Below are 22,809 nucleotides of genomic sequence, written 5' to 3' on the forward strand. Positions count from 1 at the left end.
CTACTACCTTTTTATTATTACTATGCAGCACATGGGTGTTTGCCCGTCGAGTGAAACTCGGAGGAAGAGGGATCACTCGGAAGGAGAGAAGAAGGGAGAGCATTATGGTGTCTCCCCTTTTTCGGGTGATGATGTTGACTTTTGTGCGTGGTTTGTCGCTGAGCAGGAGGTGCGAGCGAGCGAGCGAGCGAGTCGAGTGAGGCCGAGAATGAGGGAGATTTGTTTTTTTTGTGAGAGGGACAACCGAAGGATCCAGAAGAACCCACAGACTTCCAATACGCATCCTGATGCGTCTTCTCTTGACAAAGAAGATGGCTGGGAGTTTGCGTACCTATTGCATGTGACTTGTGCTCACTGAAGTGTGGGACCTCAAGCGTGGGCACCACACGTAAGTGACAGACCTGTTGGTGTAAAAACTCGATTGATTATTATAGTGCATTAGAACAAAGTTTCCTATGGATTCAAGCGTAGGAAATCCAAGTTAACTCATTTACGTGTTAAACTTGTCTAAATCTTGGTGAAACCTAGGATTTGACCAAGATTCAAATGGGCAGAAAAAAAAAAACACAGAAAAATGAAAAACCAAATCACATAGTCTTCTTATGTCATATAGTAAGCATTAAAGTTGATAAACAAGGTCTAGACATATCAAACCATACAAATCATGTATCTACACCCTAACCCCTAAACTCCGTCTTATGAAGTCAAGCATGAAGATAAGTGGCTTTGGGTTTCAAACATGGAAATTTCAAAATCCTCCCAAAAGCCCCTTTTCAAATATTTCAAACTTATTCAAATTTGGTTCAAATTTGAAAGACATACAAGTTATAGCACACATAGTGCATACATTTTCACACAAACTGCACTACATGCTAACCCTATAGCTTGAGGCCATTTGGATGAGGTCGAAAAAATTCTTGGATTAGAATCGTGTTGTTCGAACCCTTGATCTGTGGAACTGGGCAAAACCCGAGTTTAGAGTGACTAAGAAGGATACATGCTTCCCTTTTCATTTTCATGTTTTAAACTTGTTTAAATTATCTTGGTCAAACCTAGGATTAGACAAGATTCAAATGGGCATCAAAATTGAAAAAAAAAATCAGCAAAAAGAAAAACCAAAGCAAATAGTTTTCTTATGTCATATAGTAAGCATTAAAGTTGATAAACAAGGTCTAGACATATTCAAACCAGACAAATCATGTAGCTATACCCCCTAACCCCTAAACTCTGTCTTATGAAGTCAAGCATGTGAAGAGAAGTGGTTTTGGGTTTCAAACATGGAAATTTGAAAAACCTCCCAAAAGCTTCATTTTAGAGTGACTAAGAAGGATCCATGCTTCCCTTTTCATTTTCATGTTTAAACTTGTTTAAATTATCTTGGTCAAACCTAGGATTTGACAAGATTCAAATGGGCATCGAAATTGAAAAAAAAATCTGAAAAAAGAAAAACCAAAGAAAATAGTTTTGTTATGTCATATAGTAAGCATTAAAGTTGATAAACAAGGTCCATACATATTCAAACCACAAAAATCATGTATCTATACCCCCTAACCCCTAAAATAATTAACTCTCTCTTATGAAGTCAAGCATGTGAAGAGAAGTGGTTTTGGGTTTCAAACATGGAAATTTCAAAAACCTCCCGGCCAAAAGCTTCATTTTAGAGTGACTAAGAAGGATCCATGCTTACATTTGCATTTTCATATTTTAAACATGTTTAAATCATTATCAAACCTAGGATTTCACCAAGATACAAATGGGTGGGCACAAAATTCAAAAAAATCAGAAAAATGAAAAACAAAAGCACATAGTCTTCTTATATATGTCATATCGTAAGCATTCAAGTTGATAAACGAGGTCTAGGTATATCCAAACCAGACAAATCATGTATCTACCCCCTGTCGATCTTATGAAGTCTACATGAAGAGAAGTCGTTTTGGGTTTCAAACATGGAAATTTCAAGAACATCCCAAAAGCATCATTTTAGAGTGACTAAGAAGGATACATGCTTACCTTTTAATTTTCATGTTTTAAACTTGTTTAAATATTGGTTAAACCTAGGATTTGACCAAGATTCAAATATATGGGCATAAAATTCAAAAAAAACAGAAAAATGAAAACCAAAGCACATGGTCTTCTTTTGTCTATAGTTAGCATTAAAGTTGATAAACAGGGTCTAGACATATTCAAACTAGAAAATCATGTATATATCTACACCCCTAACCCTAAACTCTGTCTTATGAAGTCAAGCATGCATGAAGAGAAGTGATTTTTTTGTTTCAAACATGGAAATTTCAAAAACCCTCCCAAGAGCTACATTTCGGGGTGACTAAGAAGGATAGATGCTTATTTTTTCATATCCATGATTTAAACCTGTTTAAACCATGGTCAAACCTAGGATTTTACCAAGATTCAAATGGGCATAATTTTTTAAAAAAATCAGAAAATGAAAAACCAAGGCACATAGCTAGTCTTCTTATGTCATATAGTAAGCATTCAATTAAGTTGATAAACAAGGTCTAGACATATATTCAAACCAGGAAAATCATGTATCTACCCCCGAACCCTAGCTAAACTCTGTCTTATGAAGTCAAGCATGCATGAAGAGAAGTGGTTTTGGTTTCAAACGTTTAAGCCAAAAGCCCCTTTTCAAATATTTCAAACTTATTCAAATTTGGTTCAAATTTGAAAGACATACAATTTATAGCACACATAGTGCATACATTTTCACACATACTGCACTAGATACTAACCCTATAGTTTGAGGCCATTTGGATGAGGTCGAAAAAATTCTTGGATTAGAATCGTGTTGTTCGAACCCCGTAGTTGGATTTTTTTGAACCCTTGATTTGTAGAACTGGGCAAAACCCTAGTTTAACATATTTAATTATGGATTCGTATATGAATTTTTCTACTACCTGTTTATTATTACTATGCAGCACATGGGTGTTTGCCCGTCGAGTGAAACTCGGAGGAAGAGGGATCACTCGGAAGGAGAGAAGAAGGGAGAGCATTATGGTGTCTCCACTTTTTCGGGTAATGATGATGACTTTTGTGCAGGGTTTGTCAGTGAGCAGGAGGTGCGAGCGAGCGAGTCGAGCGAGGCCGAGAATGAGAGAGATTTGTTTTTTTTGTGAGAGGGACAACCGAAGGATCCAGAAGGACCCACATACTTCCAATACGCATGTTGATGCGTCTACTATTGACAAAGAAGATGGCTGGGAGTTTGCTTACCTATTGTACGTGACTTGTAATCACTGAAGTGTGGGACCTCAAGCGTGGGCACCACACGTAAGTGACAGATCTGTTGGTGTAAAAACTCGATTGATTATTATAGTGCATACAGAAAAATGAAAAACAAAATCACATAGTCTTCTTATGTCATATAGTAAGCATTAAAATTGATAAACAAGGTCTAGACATATCAAACCATACAAATCATGTATCTACCCCCTAACCCCTAAACTCCGTCTTATGAAGTCAAGCATGAAGAGAAGTGGTTTTGGGTTTCAAACATGGAAATTTCAAAAACCTCCCAAAAACTTCATTTTAGAGTGACTAAGAAGGATACATGCTTCCCTTTTCATTTTCATGTTTTAAACTTGTTTAAATTATCTTGGTCAAACCTAGGATTTGACAAGATTCAAAGATACATGCTTCCCTTTTCATTTGACATGAATCCTTGTGGCACGACCATGTTGGGGTCACTCCTGGCTGTCTACCCAGCCGAGCATGCGGGCTCTATTTCCTTGTACGAATCCTCGTTTTAAACCAAGAAGAAGTGAACAAACTCTCTCCCCCCCCCCCCCCGCCACGGACACACTCTCTCTCTCTCTCTCTCTAACCGGCTTTAGATATCGCATCATTTGTCTGTCAGACTCCATTGATTTGCCCCAAGTTCAACAAGGTCGCCCCCTTTTCCTCTGAGAGTCCATTGATTTTTATTTGCTGGTGTCACTTGTGCTAAACTGTCATTCCTTGTACTCCCTCCGATTCATATTATTTGATGGTAATATAGATGCATCTACACACATTATAGTTGTAGATACATCCATTTTACCATCAATTAATATTGATCGGAGTTGCAGCGTGGTATGAGGCCTGCCGCCTGTCACCGTCGGCGAGGTTCCAAGAAAACGGCGCCAGAAGAAGAGTAGTGCGGCTCCGGATTCAACCAACTGGCGGCGATGGACGGCACTATGGAAATAAACGCTACGAATTTGAAGGCCATCGCGTACAACATCGCTGGAACGGCGCAGGTCATGTGCTCCCACGACGGCTGCGGGGTCATCGTCAGCTACCACGAGTCCCTAAGCCACCAGATCGTGTGCCCGCACGGCCGGTGCAACTGCACGGAGCAGGGCTGCGACTTCGCCGCCCCACCGTCAGCGCTCCTCGTTCACCTCGCAAAGGCCCACTCGATTCAGGTGCACAGGTTAGAGTATGGCAAGTCCATAGAGTTCCGGGTGACCATGACGCACCCGTGCTCGCCGTGCAGGCTGCTCGTCGTCGAAGGGGATGACGGCTCCGTGTTCGTCCTGTACATCGACGCGCTCGGCCCGGCCATTGTGTTGTCTTTGGTATGCGTCAGTTCGGCCACATCCGTGTGGCCGCTCTACAGGGTGAAGATCTGGGCGCACGGCCCGTCGCCGTCCTCGAAATCGGACTGCAGGCGGGATGTCGTGAAGATGTCTGCCGATGCTTCTGGCAGCGCGTCGCCGGGCGCTGTCGTGTTTGAGGAGCTCACGTCATTCCTCGTTGTGCCGGGGCCATACCTCGTTGGTGCTGGATCGTCCAAGGAGCTGCGTTTCTACATTCGCATATGCAAGCAGATGTAGCTACTGCTACTTTGCGTAGTTGAAAAAACTGTCAATTTGTCATGAGGAATGATAAATTTCGCTGAAAAGTACTTGATTGTTCGTACGGCTGCTATTTTTTTATGGATTCCTCGTTTCATATTTGTGCTGAACTGTTTGTAGTAGTACTTATACTTAATAATAATGCAGCGTGGAAGTGAATACTCCTTTTTTTGTGAATCGGAAGTGAATACTCCAACTATATGTAATTGTAACCCCTCCATCTGATTTATATAAAACTATGTGCACTTCCAGATCATTTCTCCTGTTTTTTAGATGTCCTTTCACTTACTATAAAAAACAAAGAAGCACTGCTGCTTTGATTCAAAGGAATGTGGAGAGTGTAGAAATAGGAAAGGTGTAGGATTGAAATTTTCCCATAGGAATCAAATCCAACATAATTCCTATGTCAATCCTATGAATCAAAGAAGCCCTAAGTGGTTACCGGTGCTTAATGCACAGTTCCAAAAAGTTCATCCCGCAGTCCAAATAACTAATAATCAGATGATGTCAATTTTTGTGTATGTAGTTGTGCCTATTACCATCACAAATATAGTCTCAAATAGTATGATGGTGGAGATACACATTTTTTAACTACCATGATTTTCGGTAAATGCTTAGTCAATTTTGACAGAATTTGACTTTCTAAAAATAATACTCCGTATAAGCCTTAAGCTTTGAGATGGAGGTACTATATTGGGTTTTCCTCGTCTTAAGCAAAATCCCTTCCCATCCCCTTAAATAGAGTACTCCAGCCTCGAGGCTAGGAGATAAGAGAGGCCATCGATAGGCCATACTCCTCGCGCGCTCGCAATGTTGGAAACTGTCACCGTTACCCTGAAGATGGACTCCACCGTGCTTCACTGCATTTTCTGCTCCCAGCCCCTCCAGCCCCCGTCTTCAAGGTCGATCCCTTTCCCTCCCACACTCCATTGATGTTTCTTTTGTGGGTTCACTACTGCAAAAATGGGAATCCACGAACTTTGATTTGTGCAGTGCAAGGGTAATCATTTGGCCTGCGGCCGCTGCCTCAGCGAGCTTCCTGGGAACCGGTGCCATAGGTGCGTGGAACCCCGCGGCGGATTCGAGCAGGACCCGGCAATGGACGCCGTCGTATCAGCGGCGACGGTTGAGTGCCCCCACAGCAGCTGCGGGAGCTTGGTGGCCTACCACCAGGTCCACGACCACAAGATTGCATGCCCGCACGCCCCTTGCGCTTGCACGGAGCCCGGCTGCGACTTCGCCGCCCCGCCAACAGCGCTCGTCGCCCACTTCGCAGCGGCCCACTCGATCCAAGTGCACAAGCTCCCGCCGTACAACACGACCAAAGTGTTCCAGGTGCCGGTGCCGGTGCCGGGTTCGCCGTGCCTGCGGATCATCGCCGAAGGGGAGGACGGCGCCGTGTTCGTCCTGATCATCGGCGTGCTCGGTTCGACTTCGACCACCATCGTGTCTACCGTGTGCGTTAGGGCGGCCGCGTGCGTGTGGCCTCTGTACACGGCAAAGATGTGGGCGAATGGGCCGGCGTCATGCTCGTTGGCGCACGCGAGGAGCAGGGCGGACACCGTGAGTGTGTCTTTGGAGGCGTCGAGCTGCGCCTTGCCGGGGGACGTCGCGTTTGATGAACTCACGTCGTTCCTCTCGGTGCCGCCGCTGTACCTGGTGCTTGGTGGACCTTCTAAGCTGCTGCGTTTCTACATTCGCATCGAGAAGGAGAAAAATTAATCCTCAAAATAAGTACTCCTACTCCATATGATGATACGTACTAGTATAGTGCTAATGCGGATGTAACCTCTAGTAAAGTACTAGTACTAACACTGTCTGAGTTGTACTATTATTTCAGTTTCACTTCTATTGTTGGGTAATATCATCAGGAACATAACTTGAACTTATTGGTTTCAAATATGTGACAACAAAAGAAAAAGAACAAGAAAGGGAGTAACTGTTTTTCGTCCTGCTAATGCAACCTTGAGGTGACCGGGACAACTTTGTTCAAAGCATCGTGCTTATATAAATATACGTACTCTACAAAATCATCAGCAGTGGAGTACCTCGATAGGTGCCATGTCCATGGATCGACAAGACAAGACACACACATAGGCGGGTCCTTTGGAGATGGATATTACTACTGGATAGCTGTCCTGACGTGATAGGATGCCTACATACACCCTACTCGGCAGGTGACGATACCTTCCCAACAAAGGTATCCAGTCCCATCCATTGATAATTTTATTATGGACGGAGAGCATTCTACTAGAAGAGATGTCATGTCTTGGGGCAGAGGTTCGGCTTAATCATGGTTTAGATATGGCCATGACTTTTGTCATTTAAGGCACCACCTATGGGAACCACAAGATTACTGAAACAGCAACTACATTACTTGACTCTAATGTAGATGTATCTAGAGATATTGTAGCTATAGATACTTCCATTTTAGCATCAAGTAATGTGGATCGGAGGGAGTAATACTATACAATATACTCAGTATAAGGTTAAGTTTGGCACACGCTGGGACGCACATATTTGTTAGAAGTACACACATGCAAGACAGAGCACAGAGTAAAATAATTACTATTTACTTATGGGCAACCAAAAGCTTGTACGTGTCCACTATATATATGGGCATGGACTACACTTATTGCTTGTGGACGAGGATAGCTGTTGTGGACAACACAGTGGATGTTGTTAGAGTGAAACGGCACACTTATTATGGATCGTAGGGAGTATGCAAGATAAAAAAAGATCTACCATACATATTAGTATTATTATCATCAGTTATGTACTCATGACACTGGGAGCATACACACACGATCGTACATACTACAGTAGTACTGTACTACTTTTAAAACTACTTGCAAGATAAAATATAGCTCGATGTACAGAACTACTTATCACTGGGTGCATACACACACGATCGTATACATACTAGTGATGTACTACTTTTAACACTAGGATAAAATATAGCTGGATGTACAGAACTACTTATCAGTGGTCTTCCTCTTCAGCTTCCACAGCCTGTACCATGTTGCTCTTCTTCTTCTTCTTACTCCCGCTGTCCTGGAATTCCGCCAATTTTTGTTGACCCTTCTCAAAGTTCACTATTCGCCTGTATACCTCATATGTCGCGTATGCGTCGATGCTTGCATACAGGATATGCTTCATGGACAAGGGCACCTGCTTCCAGCTTGTGTTCCTCTTTCGTAAGTTTTTTCATGATAGATTTGTACTGGCTGTCTATAATGGCCGCAGCATAGTCAGCCAACGAATCCTTATTGTTACTAGTGGAATCGGCAGGCTTCCACCTTTTCTGGATGTCCACGAAGTTCGCCACTGAGAGGTTGCAACGCCCAAGCCTGGTAATGTCGTTGCCGATGTCAACACCTGCAAATGTTATGTCAGGCATGCCAAGAAAGTCAGCGAGTTTGGGGCAGGGCTGGTCGGCCGAGGAAATCTGGTACAGGAGGCAGTCTGTGCCCATGCACAACTGTATGAGGGTAGCCTTCTGTTCAGGCCCGTAGGTGTACTCTACGTCTAGGCCAACAATTTTGTACGAGTCTTCTTTCTCCAGTATCAACTCGATTTTGTTGATGTGTTCCTCCACCTTAGACGCCATATTGGTATAGTTCGCCGTAATGGTGGTTGTTCCATGAGCGAGGAAAGTGTGTCCTTGGTAGAACGCTTCCATGGAGGGTAGCGAGAGAGGGGCACAGGCGAGAGTGTCAGGGAGAAGACGAAATGAGGAAGACGAATGTTAACCGTCACGCCAGGGCCTGCAAACCGCCCGTCGCTAGATGCATGCATTTGGACGGTTTTGAAGATGACGGGCCATAGGGCACGAATGCAGTTTCCCTGTTAAAATAATAATAACCGCCCACGTACTTAATTAATTGTATGCTTATTTGTTTCTCGAGAGGAGCCTAGTTTTTTCTACGAAACTCTGAAGATCTATTAAAAATCATCAACATTAGTACAAAGAGATTCAAAATTAATATTACCTTCGTCTAAAAGGAGGTGTCTTAGTTTTGTCTAATACGGATGTATATAGACATATCTTAGTTGTAGAAATTACAAATATGTCTTCTTTGCACCACTTAGCTACCACTACAAAGTACAAACACTAACGCAAGGTAGATCAGCATCATGCAATGTAGACATTACAGTATTTTTGTACTACTGTACTTGTCTTCCCTGGTCTATGATTCAATATCTAGTATACTGTACTGCTTATACACCAGGGAGATTCAAAATACGAGTTGAGCGCCAAAACTCCCGCCTCCATACACATATTTCGAATTCCCTTTCGACCCCTATTACCAATGACGCAAAGGCAGACAAGTGAAGCCGGCATTGGTTGGGGTCTCGTTCGTAATTTACACATCCCCTCTGATATATATAGTCTACCGCCTTCCATTCGTCTTCCCCATTTCCACAAAAAATCTGTCGCAATACTCCAGGCCCATCATCTCTCACCTGCCGGACCACCGCACCGGAATATCCCAGCCGTACTTAGCCGGCATACCACCTCACCTACCTGAGGCCACCGACTCCCTCGTCCGCAGCACCAGATCCGCTTCACCAACGCCGCCGTGTACTGCATCGGATCTGCTTCACCGACTGCTTCATCCGCAGCACCAGATCCGCTTCACCAACACCGCCGTGCACTGCACTATCTGAGTTCACCGACTCCCTCGTCTGCCGTACCTGATCCGCTTCACCAACGACGTCGTGCACTGCACCGGATCTGCTTCACCGGCTCTCTCGTTTCAGATCTGCTTCCCCGAACCCATCATCGACCGCCCCAGATCTGCTTCCTCGACGCCGACGCCCACCGCAACCGCAGCACCCCCGCCGTCGTCGACGTGACCCGCAAGGATGCCGAGTATGACTACACGAAGCCACCGTCGAGGTAACCAGACCCCCTCCCCCCTACACGTTTTGGTCTGTTACCATAGAAGGTTCAAGCATGTCTTGGTCAACTAGAATGTGTCTATATACTGATTCGTCCGTCTAAAAAAGCATCGACAGAGAAGTCCCATAGATCCAGCTCCGCCCCGCTCTCAATGCGCGTGGCAGATGGCAGGATCCTGCGCATTTGCCCATGCCACTCCTTGAGCTCTTTGTCTTGATGTGCTTCACACACAGGGCTTATAATACTAGGAAGCTTGTGCCTCACATACACTTACACACAGGGCTACTACTACTAGGAAGCTTTATTGGATATCTCAGTGGTACAAAGCTTACTTACATGGGACGGGTGATACTCTATTTAAACTTTTGTACATGACCCTTTAGATTGTTGCCATGTGCCAGAATCCAAACCCTATACCATACTTCTAGAATACTCTACAAACTCTAGATATTTCATACTACTCGTAAATATCTTACTCTAGAACATTCCCCATTCTACAATTCTCTCTACATACCTTGGATACTTCATGACTAAGCTAGCTCCTTTACTAGCCAACCACATTGATAAGATTACTACTAACAATCCCCCCCATAATCTTGTCATATAAACTATCTTTACTATTAAATTTAAAATAGGCCGCGGTGGTTGGTGATGGTACGTCAAACGTGTATACAACTCACCCCGAACATAAAAAGTAAGGTCAGCGTGACCGGCTCGATGAGGAGTTCTTATCAGGATTAGTTAGGTCACGACCAAAATCCAATCCGTAGCACTAGGTAGCAAAATCAGCATCCCTTTCCTAATTCTAATCGGTAAGACAAGCATAGATCGGTTCAGCCACACATCTTTTTCGTTCGCTCCCCTTTTTATTCTCTAAGGAACCCTCTCCTTAACGAGCGTAGATTGATGGAGATGGTTTTTGTACCGGTCAATCTTTATATCCTTTACGGAATAGTTACTGTAAAAGATCGGCAGGTGATCCGTCCTTTCTCCTCTCGCCGTAGTTCATCAACGCGTGTCCGGCAATCCCGGTTAGATCGACACAATCGGCAAAAAGAAAAAGGCCAAAAGAGACCCATTGATTAGGCTCCTCTTGCCGTGCTACTTTAAATTTTCTAACTTTTCTTTCATTCGCAAACATACAGTGACAACCTATATGACTCTAGGTTTCTTTTCCTAATTTTTGCACGTGCATGCATTTTCCCTTTAAAATTCGTAGGACATACAAATCTCAACACTTATGCAACTAAAAATCCTTAAAAAACAAAGCTTTCATACCCTGCAGCTTTTAAGAGGTTAGTGACAAGAATCAACCACATGTTTTGGAGCGCAGTGACATTCTCCCTAAAAAACCATGTTTCATGCGTGGGTGTTTCATTAATAAAGAGAAATATCTGTTCAGTTGGGGCCACGTTTCGACGTGTGTTCTCGACAAATCAGTTTCTCAGACAAAGTATCTCGAAGGTGTTCATAGAGATTGCATGTGCATTTGTGCGTTCGTAGGAGCGAGTATGCATTTAGTGAGCATTTATATTGTACCGTGTTTTGTTAAAAAAGATGGTGTAAAACGGGCACCTTTTACGATATACTCCCTCCGTCCCAAAATGTAAGGCGTCTAAGGATTGGTCAAAAGTCAAACCTTACAAACTTTGACCAAATATTTTAAAAAATATTTACATCTACAATATCAAATTGACATATTAAGAAATTATACTTTAGGGTGACTCTATTGATAATGATTTAGTATTGTAAATATTTATATTTTTGTGTGTAAACTTGGTCAAACTTTAAAAACATTGACTTTTAACTAATCCTTAGACGCCATATTTTTGGCACGGAGGGAGTATCATTCAATAAATACTATGAATTATTCGATCGTTTGTTCAAACATGTTAATTAGATCGGTCGATTGATCAACTCGGATCGGTCGATCGAGCATCGTAGTTGTCTCGTTGATGACAAAAAATAGTGCACATTGTATGATACTGACGTACCACAGATTCTAAAGAAAATGAGGACCATGTGGCCACACATCCTGGACATAGACATTGCGATTATATTCCATTTATTCTATATTTGGAGGGAGCCATCTTTCGTTATTAACCCGTTACAACACACGGGTATTATGCTAGTATCCCCTAATCCAGATCACATGGACCATGCACTTCATCTTGTGATGGCATCACACCGACTCACGTCAAGCAACGACGCCGCACCCTGCTTGTTAGCCTGACACCGACTTCATTTTAGATATCATGTAGTACATGTCAAGTACCAAATCACTGAGAACCAACCTGTGTTTGGATGGTTAGGAGGGCAGTGGCACCCCCAGATTTAACGCTTTGGTGTCTCAAAAATGGAGGAATATTCTTCTGTGGGATGCGGCGTTCCCGATGACATTGTGGTGCTAGTGGTGACTTCGTCAATCTCAATACCCGTCGGAACAGTTTCTCGGATGCAGTTTCCTGAAGGTGCTCGAAGGGGTAGTGTGTGTGCTTGAGTGATGAGTGTATGTATGTACGTGTGAGCGTCTATGATTGTACTGTGTGTTGCAAAAAATAGTATTAATTTTGTCTTGTTCATACTAAGACTAGCAAAGCGTTCCCTGCTCTATAAACTCTCAAGAAACACCCCTATAATATCTATCTAGTTCGTCCTAATGTTAGAACAGTAATTGCATGCTATGTAATTCATCTATTTTTGTTAGGAAACCTACATGTTTGTTTGCTTTTCTTATTCTCAGGTGACAGGTTGTGTGCTGGGACCATAGCCGCCATCTGTTTTGTTCGTTGCAAAATATTGTTTTATATTCCGCCATTCTGTGCTCTTCTGTGTTCACAAGGTTTTACATTATAATTTCCATCTGTTTTGTTGTAAACAATGACGGTAAATGCCAATTACTATTTCCTTTCTGCTATCCTTTTGCCATCCTGTAGTACATGTGTGAACTCATTGCTCTGGTACATTTAAATTCTTCATTGTTTTTGTTCTTCAAGAGCTGCAACCCTAACTCTTTGCTGTAATTTCATGTTGCACTATCACATGGAACACAGCAAATCGTGGAGTGAATCACCCCTATAATCCAGTAAGTACCTTTCATTTTTGTATTGATATGCTTATCGTGCTGGAACCAGTTTGTGTTTAACACATTTACACTCCATATAGATAGGATAACTGGTTTGAAATAAATCATGCTATTTGTATGACTGCACGTCTTCGTTCATTTTCCTGCTAGCTTCTCAAACTTGTTCTATTGCCTGTCTAATCTTTTTTGTTTGATCATGATTAAACCAATTTAATTGTTCTGCTTAACTTAAATGATCTGGCATTTTATTCCAGCCACATAATGTTTGATTGCTCATGCACTTCCTCATACCGTTATGTCTTCTGGATTTCTTCCATAATGATAAGAATGTTTTGCTTGGTGAATATGAGTCAGATGATGATTCAATTGGTTATTAGTCCTTGATTCATTGAGTTGACTGATGATTAAAACATATAAACCTTGCGACTATCTGGCATGCTTGTTGTGGGATATAATGAGCATATTTGTTTTTTGTAACAGGAAAGTGGGACCCACCGGTGCTTTTGGCCCGGCCCACTGGCTTGTTGGGCCAGCCCATTTGATCAAATGTGGACCCCACGTACTAAATGGGCCGGCCCGATAGCAGGAAAGTGGGACCCACATGCTAATTGGGCCGGCCCAATAACTTCTTGGGCCGGCCCAGTTGCTTTAATGTGGACCCCACTTTGTAAATGGGCCGGCCCGATACCAGGAAAGTGGGTCCCACATGTCTTGTGGGCTGGCCTTTTTGCCTGTTGACCGATCAAACAAGTGCATTCGGCCCGGCCCACATACTTAGTGGGCCGGCCCATTAAAGTTTTGACCAGTCAACCTTAGAGGTTAGGCCCGGCCCACGTAACTAATGGACCAGCCCAGCCATATAGTTGACCGGTCAATCTAAGTCAGCTGGCCCGGCCCGCAAACTTAATGGGCCGGCCCGCTTAAGACGTGGCAGGCCTCGTGTGGGCCTACCATCTACCACGGGGTTTCAGCCGGTTAACGCCGTTAACTGCCAGTTAACGGCGTCTGCCACGTGTCAGTTTGCATGACGTCAGCAGTCAACGGGCTCCCGGAAACACTTGGGCAACGGTCCGATTTTCCGTGGCGGAAGGGCGCCCAAGCGCGACGGACCGAAAAAATCGTCGTAGGACTTTGCCTGACGCAGTTTCCACAACAGAACCCATATCGTCGGGTTAGGCCCATAGGCGACGAAAAATACCCCTTAGCGGACGATTTTGAGACGTTGTCTATCAGAACTTTTCTTGTAGTGATGAAAATTTCTACAACCATATTTTCCTCTCTCATAATAACTTTCAGAGGCATCATGAACAAATTCAACGATGTAACTATCACATAAAGCATTCTTATTCACATGCATAAAAGTATCATTACTCTCCACATAAGCATAATCAATTTTATTAGTTGTAGTGGGAGCAAATTCAACAAAGTAGCTATCATTATTATTCTCATCATCAAATATAGGAGGCATATTGTAATCATAATCAAATTTATCCTCCATAACAGGTGGCAACAAAAGACTACTATCATTATAATCATCATAAATAGGAGGCAAAGTATCATCAAAGTAAATTTTCTCCTCAATTCTTGGGGGACTAAAAATATCATGCTCATCAAAGCCAGCTTCCCCAAGCTTAGAATTTTCCATATCATTAGCAACAATGGTGTTCAAAGCGTTCATACTAATATGTTCCATAGGTTTTTTAATTTTCGCATCAAACCATCCATGTCTTAAATCAGGAAATAGAATAAGAAGCTCATTGTTGTCCATTATGCCTTACTAGTGTAAACAAGAAACAAAAAGTTGCAATTGCAGGATCTAAAGGAAATAGCTTCGAGCACACGCACAACGGCGCCAGAAAAGTACTTTACCTGGAACCGAAGTGCGAGTGCCGTTTACCTTTCCTCCCCGGCAACGGCGCCAGAAAATAGCTTGATGTCTACGCCCCCTCCTTTTCCTGTAGACAGTGTTGGGCCTCCAAGAGCAGAGGTTTGTAGAACAGCAGCAAGTTTTCCCTTAAGTGGATCACCCAAGGTTTATCGAACTCAGGGAGGAAGAGGTCAAAGATATCCCTCTCATGCAACCCTGCAACCACAAAGCAAGAAGTCTCTTGTGTCCCCAACACACCTAATAGGTGCACTAGTTCGGCGAAGAGATAGTGAAATACAGGTGGTATAAATAAGTAGTAGCAACGGCACCAGAAAAGTGCTTTGCCCAGGACAGTAAACAAGCAGTAGTAACGCAGCAGTAGTAACGCAGTAAAACAGTAAACAAGCAGCGATAGCAGTATTTAGGAACAAGGCCTAGGGATTACACTTTCACTAGTGGACACTCTCAACTTTGATCACATAACAGAATAGATAAATACATACTCTACACCCTTTTGTTGGATGATGAACACCATTGCGTAGGATTACACGAACCCTCAATGCCGGAGTTAACAAGCTCCACAATTCAATGTTCATATTTAAATAACCTTAGAGTGTAAGATAGATCAACACAACTAAACCAAGTACTAACGTAGCATGCACACTGTCACCTTCATGCTAAGAAAGGAGGCATAGATCACATCAATACTATCATAGCAATAGTTAACTTCATAATCTACAAGAGATCATAATCATAGCCTATGCCAAGTACTAACACGGATGCACACACTGTCACCATTACACCGTGCAGGAGGAATAAACTACTTTAATAACATCACTAGAGTAGCACATAGATAAATTGTGATACAAAACACATTGCAATCATAATGAGATATAAATAAGCACTTCACTATGCCATTCATAACAGTGAATAAGTATTCTGTGAAATATAGCCTAAGAGACCCACACGATGCACACACTGTCACCTTTACACACGTGGGACAAGGAGTCTCCGGAGATCACATAAGTAAAATCCACTTGACTAGCATAATGACATCTAGATTACAAGCATCATCATATGAATCTCAATCATGTAAGGCAGCTAATGAGATTATTGTATTGAAGTACATAGGAGAGAGATTAACCACATAGCTACCGGTACAGCCTCGAGCCTTGATGGAGAACTACTCCCTCCTCAAGGGAGACAGCAGCGTTGATGGAGATGGCGATGGTGTCGATGGAGGAGCCTTCCGGGGGCACTTCCCCGTCCCGGCGGCGTGCCGGAACAGAGACTCCTGTCCCCCAGATCTTGGCTTCGCGATGGCGGCGGCTCTGGAACGTTTCTCGTACCGTGGCTTTTCCGTCTCGAGGTTTTAGGTCGAGGGGCTTTATATAGGCGAAGAGGCGGCGTCAGGAGGTCAACAGGGCGACGACACTATAGGGGGCGCGGGCCCCCCCTTGGTCGCGCCGGCCTATGGTCTGGTGGGCCTGTGCCCCCTCTCTGGCGGTTCTCGTGTGTTCTGGATACTTCCGGGCAAAATAGGAACCTGGGCGTTGATTTCGTCCAATTCCGAGAATATTTCGTTACTAGGATTTCTGAAACCAAAAACAGCAGAAAACAGCAACTGGCACTTCGGCATCTTGTTAATAGGTTAGTTCCAGAAAATGCATAATTATGACATAAAGTGTACATAAAACATGTAGATATCATCAATAATGTGGCATGGAACATAAGAAATTATCGATACGTCAGAGACGTATCACCCCTCTCTCCCTCCCTCTGCACACAGTACGTCTCATTCTCACTCACGCACGAAACCACCCTTCACACGTCCCATCAACTTCTCCAAAAAACCCCAACCGCCGTACGAGCGCTCCCCTGCCGACGATGGAGAAGAAGAATGCGCCAGCGGCCATCGCCCCCGAGCCCGTCGCCTCCGAGCCCGTCGCCTCCCAGCCCGTCACCTCCGAGCCCGTCGCCTCCGAGCCCGTCGCCTCCGAGCCCGTCGTCGCCGAGCCCGTCGCCTCCGAGGGCGGCGCATCCAAGCGCGGCGCCTCCGTGAACTGGGCCTGTCTCACGGCTGACGGACCACTTCACAAGATCGGCGAATGCTTATTGGCGAATGAGGAGTACGTGGACACCTACTCTGCTATGAGGCAAGTCTGTAGAAATTGGCGCTCAGGTTTACCTGATCCCGACGTGCACCTGCACGAATGGATCATGCTAGACCACGCCCTTCCACGTGCCGCTGAGTTCACCTTCCTCCATCTCGGCACATCCCGCTACGTCACCATAGATCTATCTGCAGTTCATGCAAGGTTCAAATTCCTCCATATCTACCTTTTTATTTTCAATCTTAAACATCTTAGTGGTGAATGTTATCTTCATCAATATATTTTAGATACTACTTCGTCGGCTTTTGCCGTGGCGTCATCGTGCTTGCCCAGAAGAACCCGCCGCACAAGATACGGCTTCTGAACCCACTCACAAAGAAATCGAACACTATGTTTGAGGCGCAGATGCCATTTGTTTTTCTGAAATCAGTCGCTGTTATCAAATCCCCGACTATGGTCTTTGTTGCCGCACATTACCCGCCGGAAATTGGTTGGGTCGATGAGAGCACTCCAACTAAGGATATATATGAACATTGGGGAGAAGAAAGATTTTCGATCAAGAACCATTGTCTGCGTTGCATTACCCCGTTCAATGGTGAACTGTATGCAGTAGCTGCGGACAATTTTGAGAACGGAAGAATAGTGTGCACCAATGTACAGTTGCAGCAGCGCGCAAGCACTGTCAAGATGGAGACACTAATTTCATTTCCAGAACTTGGACATCAGAAGTTCTACCTTGTGAAGTCGGATGGTGATCTGCTGCTTGTGTTGTTGGTCAGCGTGGCTTTGGCGGGCAAACCATTGGTGTACCGTGTGGACACTCAGAGCCGCTCTCTCCATCCGGTCAGTAACATTGGCAATAATGCCTTCTTCGTGAATTGTATCCGGTGTATCTCCGTCGACACCAGAGTGTACCCGACACTTCGACCTGGCTGCATATACTACACGGATTTGGGTTATATCAGAGAGTACTCTCATGATACAAAGGCCTGGGATGAGTGGCCACTACGTGTGGATAGAATAGGAAACTACGGTATGAGAAATGAACACATGCCACACCGTTTGGAGGATGTATTGGCCGCACACTGCAGACGGAAGGAGTTCAATGAATATTTCCTTGGGGTAATGCACGAATGGAGGGACGAAGAAATATATGAGGAGGAATGAAAAACAAATTCATTCATCCTGGGGTATCCTAATCTTCTTGTTGTCCATACATTGCGTGCGTCTTGTATATTTTTCGGCTTAGTTTGTCGTGAACATTAACAACGTTATTGGCTGCTTTTGGCTGCTGTATGCAGTTTATGTATTATACTTAGTTTTCTGATTATGCTGTTGTGAATTTATCATATACTAGCTTCTAGATTTGCTACTAGATTTGCTGCCATATTTGGCAAAAACCAAGGGCCAAAAGGCATAAATAACCCCAGAGATTTGCTACTAGATTTGCTACTAGATTTAATGCCATATTGAAGAAAGACAGAAATAGAAGCTTCTCTAGATTTGATACTAATTTGGTGAAAAAGACAAAGAGAGAAAGAGGGGGAAAGGTGCTCTTAAAAATGCCAATTTGGGCCGAGAGAGACAAAACCCAGCTCCTGCTCACGTGCAACCAAACGCTTCTCGTCCTGTCCCACGCGGTTCCTTTCTACCGGCCCCACACGACGCGGCCCCACAGACGACGCGGCGCAACACGTCAGCACGGAACGTCCAAATAAACGGATTCCTTCCGTCTGAGCTCCTTCTGCGGGTTTCAGACATAGGCTTGGGAAAAACTGAGGAAAAACTAAGGGGCTGGGGAAAACTGAGTACAACTAACGACCCGAGGGCACGAAAATAGAAATCCCTACTTCTTTTTCCGATAATCCATAATGGACGTTTTATTATTTAAAAATTTAACCATTACATCTACCCCTACATATTTAAGATGCACACAACTGCATAAATCTACAAGTCTGAATAGAAATGAAAAATTGCGCAAAAAAAATAGAAATGAAAAAGTCACAGGATAACATGTAAGATCAACTCTAGCTGACACCGCAAACCCTAAATCCCAAATATGCATATAGAGGTCACCTCAAAAGAGATTTACGGGCTGAAAAAATAATCGCACGGACTAGAAGCTCCGAACTAAACTGCATAATTGGAAACAAACATTCGCCAGATTGTTCAGTACATTCAACAGAGAAAGAAGATGAATAGCGGAGCCTAGTGCTCCGCCTTTTACGTTAATGGCGCCGTTGCGGGCGCTGACTACTAAAATATAGCCCGGGATACCTCACTGGAGCTTCGTGTCGCGGCGGCGGAGCAAGCTGCAGCTCACTCGGAGTCGGAGAGCTCGATGTAGCAGGCGTCCTGCGCCTCCTGCTCGCGGAGCCATTCCGCCTTCTTGTCGGCGTCGCGGCAGAGTCGGGGACAAAGTCGTCGGCCATCAGTGTGGGGGTGGTGTGCTCGAGCTTGGCGACGAGCATCGGGATTCTCGTCCTTCGCGTAGTCGCTTGGGTCGAACCGCGGCACCAGGGGTGGCGCGCTCGAGCTCGATGACTCGCTGAAGCTTAGGCGACGCGGCGGCGGATCGCTGGAGCATGCCGTCAAGCACCAAAGGACCTTGGCGGCTGCAAGTCCCCGTTGTACCGTGATTCGCGTCGCTCGAATGTCGCTGGAGGCTTGCAGCCTTGCCGGAGGTAGCGATAGCAGCCGCGAATGCGTGCGGCGTTGGAGACCCGACGCTGCCGCTTGAGCTCCTCGGCGGCGGACAGCACGCTGGCGCGGGGGGGGGGGGGGGGGGGAGGGAATTCGGCGATGACCACTCTCCCTCCGCCGCGGCCTCCTCGGCCTCCTTCGGACACCATGGCTGCCACATGTGGTGGATCTGCTTGATTGCTCGCCGGTGGTTGGTCTAGAGGCGGTGGATTGCTCGTCAGCGGGGAGTGGAAGCGGCGGCTACGCGGATGGGGTTTGACCCGCATCGAGGTCTCCAACCAGGATATACAGCGGCATAGTGACGTTTTGACTTGCGGCTCAAAAAACTTATCCAGGCCAGACCACCAATACGGTGTATGGCCTGGCCAAAAAAACAGCGAAACCCCGCATATCATCCCAAACTTCTATATGCGGTGTCTGGTAGAGTTGCTCTAAGAATATGTAATGGCGCATATGGTGAAGGAAGTCCAATTCAAAGATCACGTGGCCATCTATGCTGAAAAAATTATAATCTGTTGTATCTTCCAATCGTAGATACCTCTGTAAACATATTACGATGCTCCACACGATTATTCTTATCATTAAAAACATTGTCATTTCTATTTCTATATAGTCAAAGCAACCAAATAACAGTAATCGTTTTTACTCAAATAAGTAGCTTAAATCTAGTTTCCACACCATTGAGCCAACTAGCGAAAATATTCGCAATGTTACGTGATGGGTATAAGGTATAACCTATATCGATGACTGGCCATATAGATCTAGCAAAAAAATCGGAAGAATAAGTGATTTATAGTATCATCATGACGAAAAAAAAGCATGTTTTATTTCCCTGTCAATTCCACTTTGCAGGGCTATCTTTGGTGAGAATTACCCCACGACAAAGATACCACGCAAAAAACCTTTGTTTTAAGTCGGATCTTCATTTTTCAAATTTTCTTAATGCTATCAAACTAACATCTCGAGTTGAATTAAAGTTCAGACTGAGAATTTACCACTCTCAAGGAGATTCCACCGAAATACATCAGAGCTCTGCGTCAAATGGACAACATTCAAACGCTGAAGCAAAGCATTCCAAGATGCTTGCGTAGGGCTAGTGAGATCTCTTCTGAACGACACATTTAGTGGAGAATTTTCTAACACCGCAACGAGCGTGTCGCTTTTGCGTCGTATAATATTGTATAATGCTAGATATTATTCTCGGAGTGTGGTAGTACCTAGCCATTTATCTTCCATTTATCTTCCGAGAACCTAATTTCAGATCCATCCATGATGGAGAATGCCCCGTATGAAAAGAAGAATATCTTCGTCACCATAAGACTAGCCCAGAAGTGTGAATCACCCGGGTTCCAGTAAACCTAGGACACCGCACTAGCGTCAACGTATTTTTTTTCAGGAGAGTTTGACATACCCCATCTTCAGAAACAGCTTGAAGATACATTTTCCAAGGAGAGCTCTATTTTTTACCTCAAGGTCATGAATCCTTAGCCCACATTGGTCCTTAGGCCGGCAAACCACATTACACTTAGCCATTCGATATATTTTTTCACTATCTCTTTGCCAAAATAATCTTCATCGGAAGTAATCCAATTGTTTTAAGATCCCTTTCAAAGTTGAAAGAATGATATCATATACATTACCATGTTGGTTAATACTGAGTTAATGATAACCAATTGTCCGATAATAAATCGGATGACCCAAATACCGAATAGGGAACTGGCCTTGTACGTAGCCAAATAATTCAGCATATAGATTGGCATCGTCTTTGGCCTTCTCAAAACAAAACAACTCACTCTTATGAAAGTTTATCTTTAGATGTGATAGTTGCTCAAACGTTGATAGAATTAACTTTAGTTTTCTTGCTTTTTCAATGTCATGTACTTTTTTAAAAAAATGGTAGGGGAAACCCCTATGATGATTTTGCTTTGTATAATAAGAACCTAAATTCACGTTCATGAGGACTTGAACCTGGGTGGATGAGTTGTATATCCACTCCCCTAACCAATTGAGGGGCTAGGCTCACTTATTTTTCGATGTCATGTTTCATAAATAGGATTGTATCATCAGCTTATTGAAGGATAGATAACCCACCATTGACTAGATGAGGGACTACTTATTCAATTTGGCCATCAGACTTTGCACGTTTAATCATGACAGTGAGCATATCAGCTACTATATTAAATAGCATTGTCAATAATGGATCGCGTTATCTTAGCCCCTTCTTAATCTGGAAGTATTTGCCAGTTTCATAATGTACTTTAATGGCTACACTACCTTCCAACACAAAGCTATGGATTAAAACACGCCACTGTTCAAAAAAAGTCTTTCATTCTGAGAGTATGTTGGAGGAAAGACAACTTAACTTCGTTGTAGGCTTTCTCAAAATAAAATTTTAAAATAACCACATTCAACTTTTTCCTATGTAGTGTCTGTGAACCGTTTCATGAAGGATAACCACCCTATCCAGAATATTACAGCCTTGCATAAAAGTAGTTTGAGATGGACGAACCACATGGTCAGGCACCGAGTTCATCCTAATAGTAGCAACCTTGGTGAAAATTTTAAAACTAACAAAGAAGACAGATAGGCCTATTGTTGAATCCTTTCTGCTTCATTAACCTTAGACACTAAAGTTATTTCACAAAAATTTAGGCGGAACAATTCTAGTTGTCCTCTATGCAGGAAGCTGAACAATTTTAGAAGATTCGATTTAATTACATCCTAGAAGTTCTAACATAACTCAATTGAGAGTCCACCGGGACTATGTGCTTTGTTATGTTCCATTTGGAAAACCACCTTTCTTACTTCATACTATGAATAAGGCGCAGTAAGTAGGTTATTTTCCTCCTCCGAAACCTGGGGGTGCCATCTGTTCAAGATTCATCCAAAGAGAAGTTCCCTTCTCCCGGTGCATCGAACAAAATCTTATAATAATTAGTAATATACGATTTAAGTTGCTTGTGGCCCTCAATCATACTCTCTTTTTGAATTAGAGATTGAATGAGTTTCTTCCTACATGTGCCATTGGCAACTCTATGGAAGTATCTCGTATTTGAATCCCCATCAAGAATAAATAAGAATTTTTAATGATGATACCATTTGAGATCCTCCTCACATAGAATTCGTGCTATATGCGCATTTGATAGGCTTTCAAACTCAGTTTTGTGCATGCATAGAGGACGAACTTCTGTAACCGCTTCAAGGTCGTGAATAATTGACGGTTGTCGCTTCTTCTCTTTGTTAAGTGAACTAGTTGTGTGTTGAGCCCAACCAACAAG

The sequence above is a fragment of the Lolium perenne genome, chromosome 6 (assembly GCF_019359855.2).
Source record: "Lolium perenne isolate Kyuss_39 chromosome 6, Kyuss_2.0, whole genome shotgun sequence".
NCBI classification, from domain to species: Eukaryota; Viridiplantae; Streptophyta; class Magnoliopsida; order Poales; family Poaceae; genus Lolium; species Lolium perenne.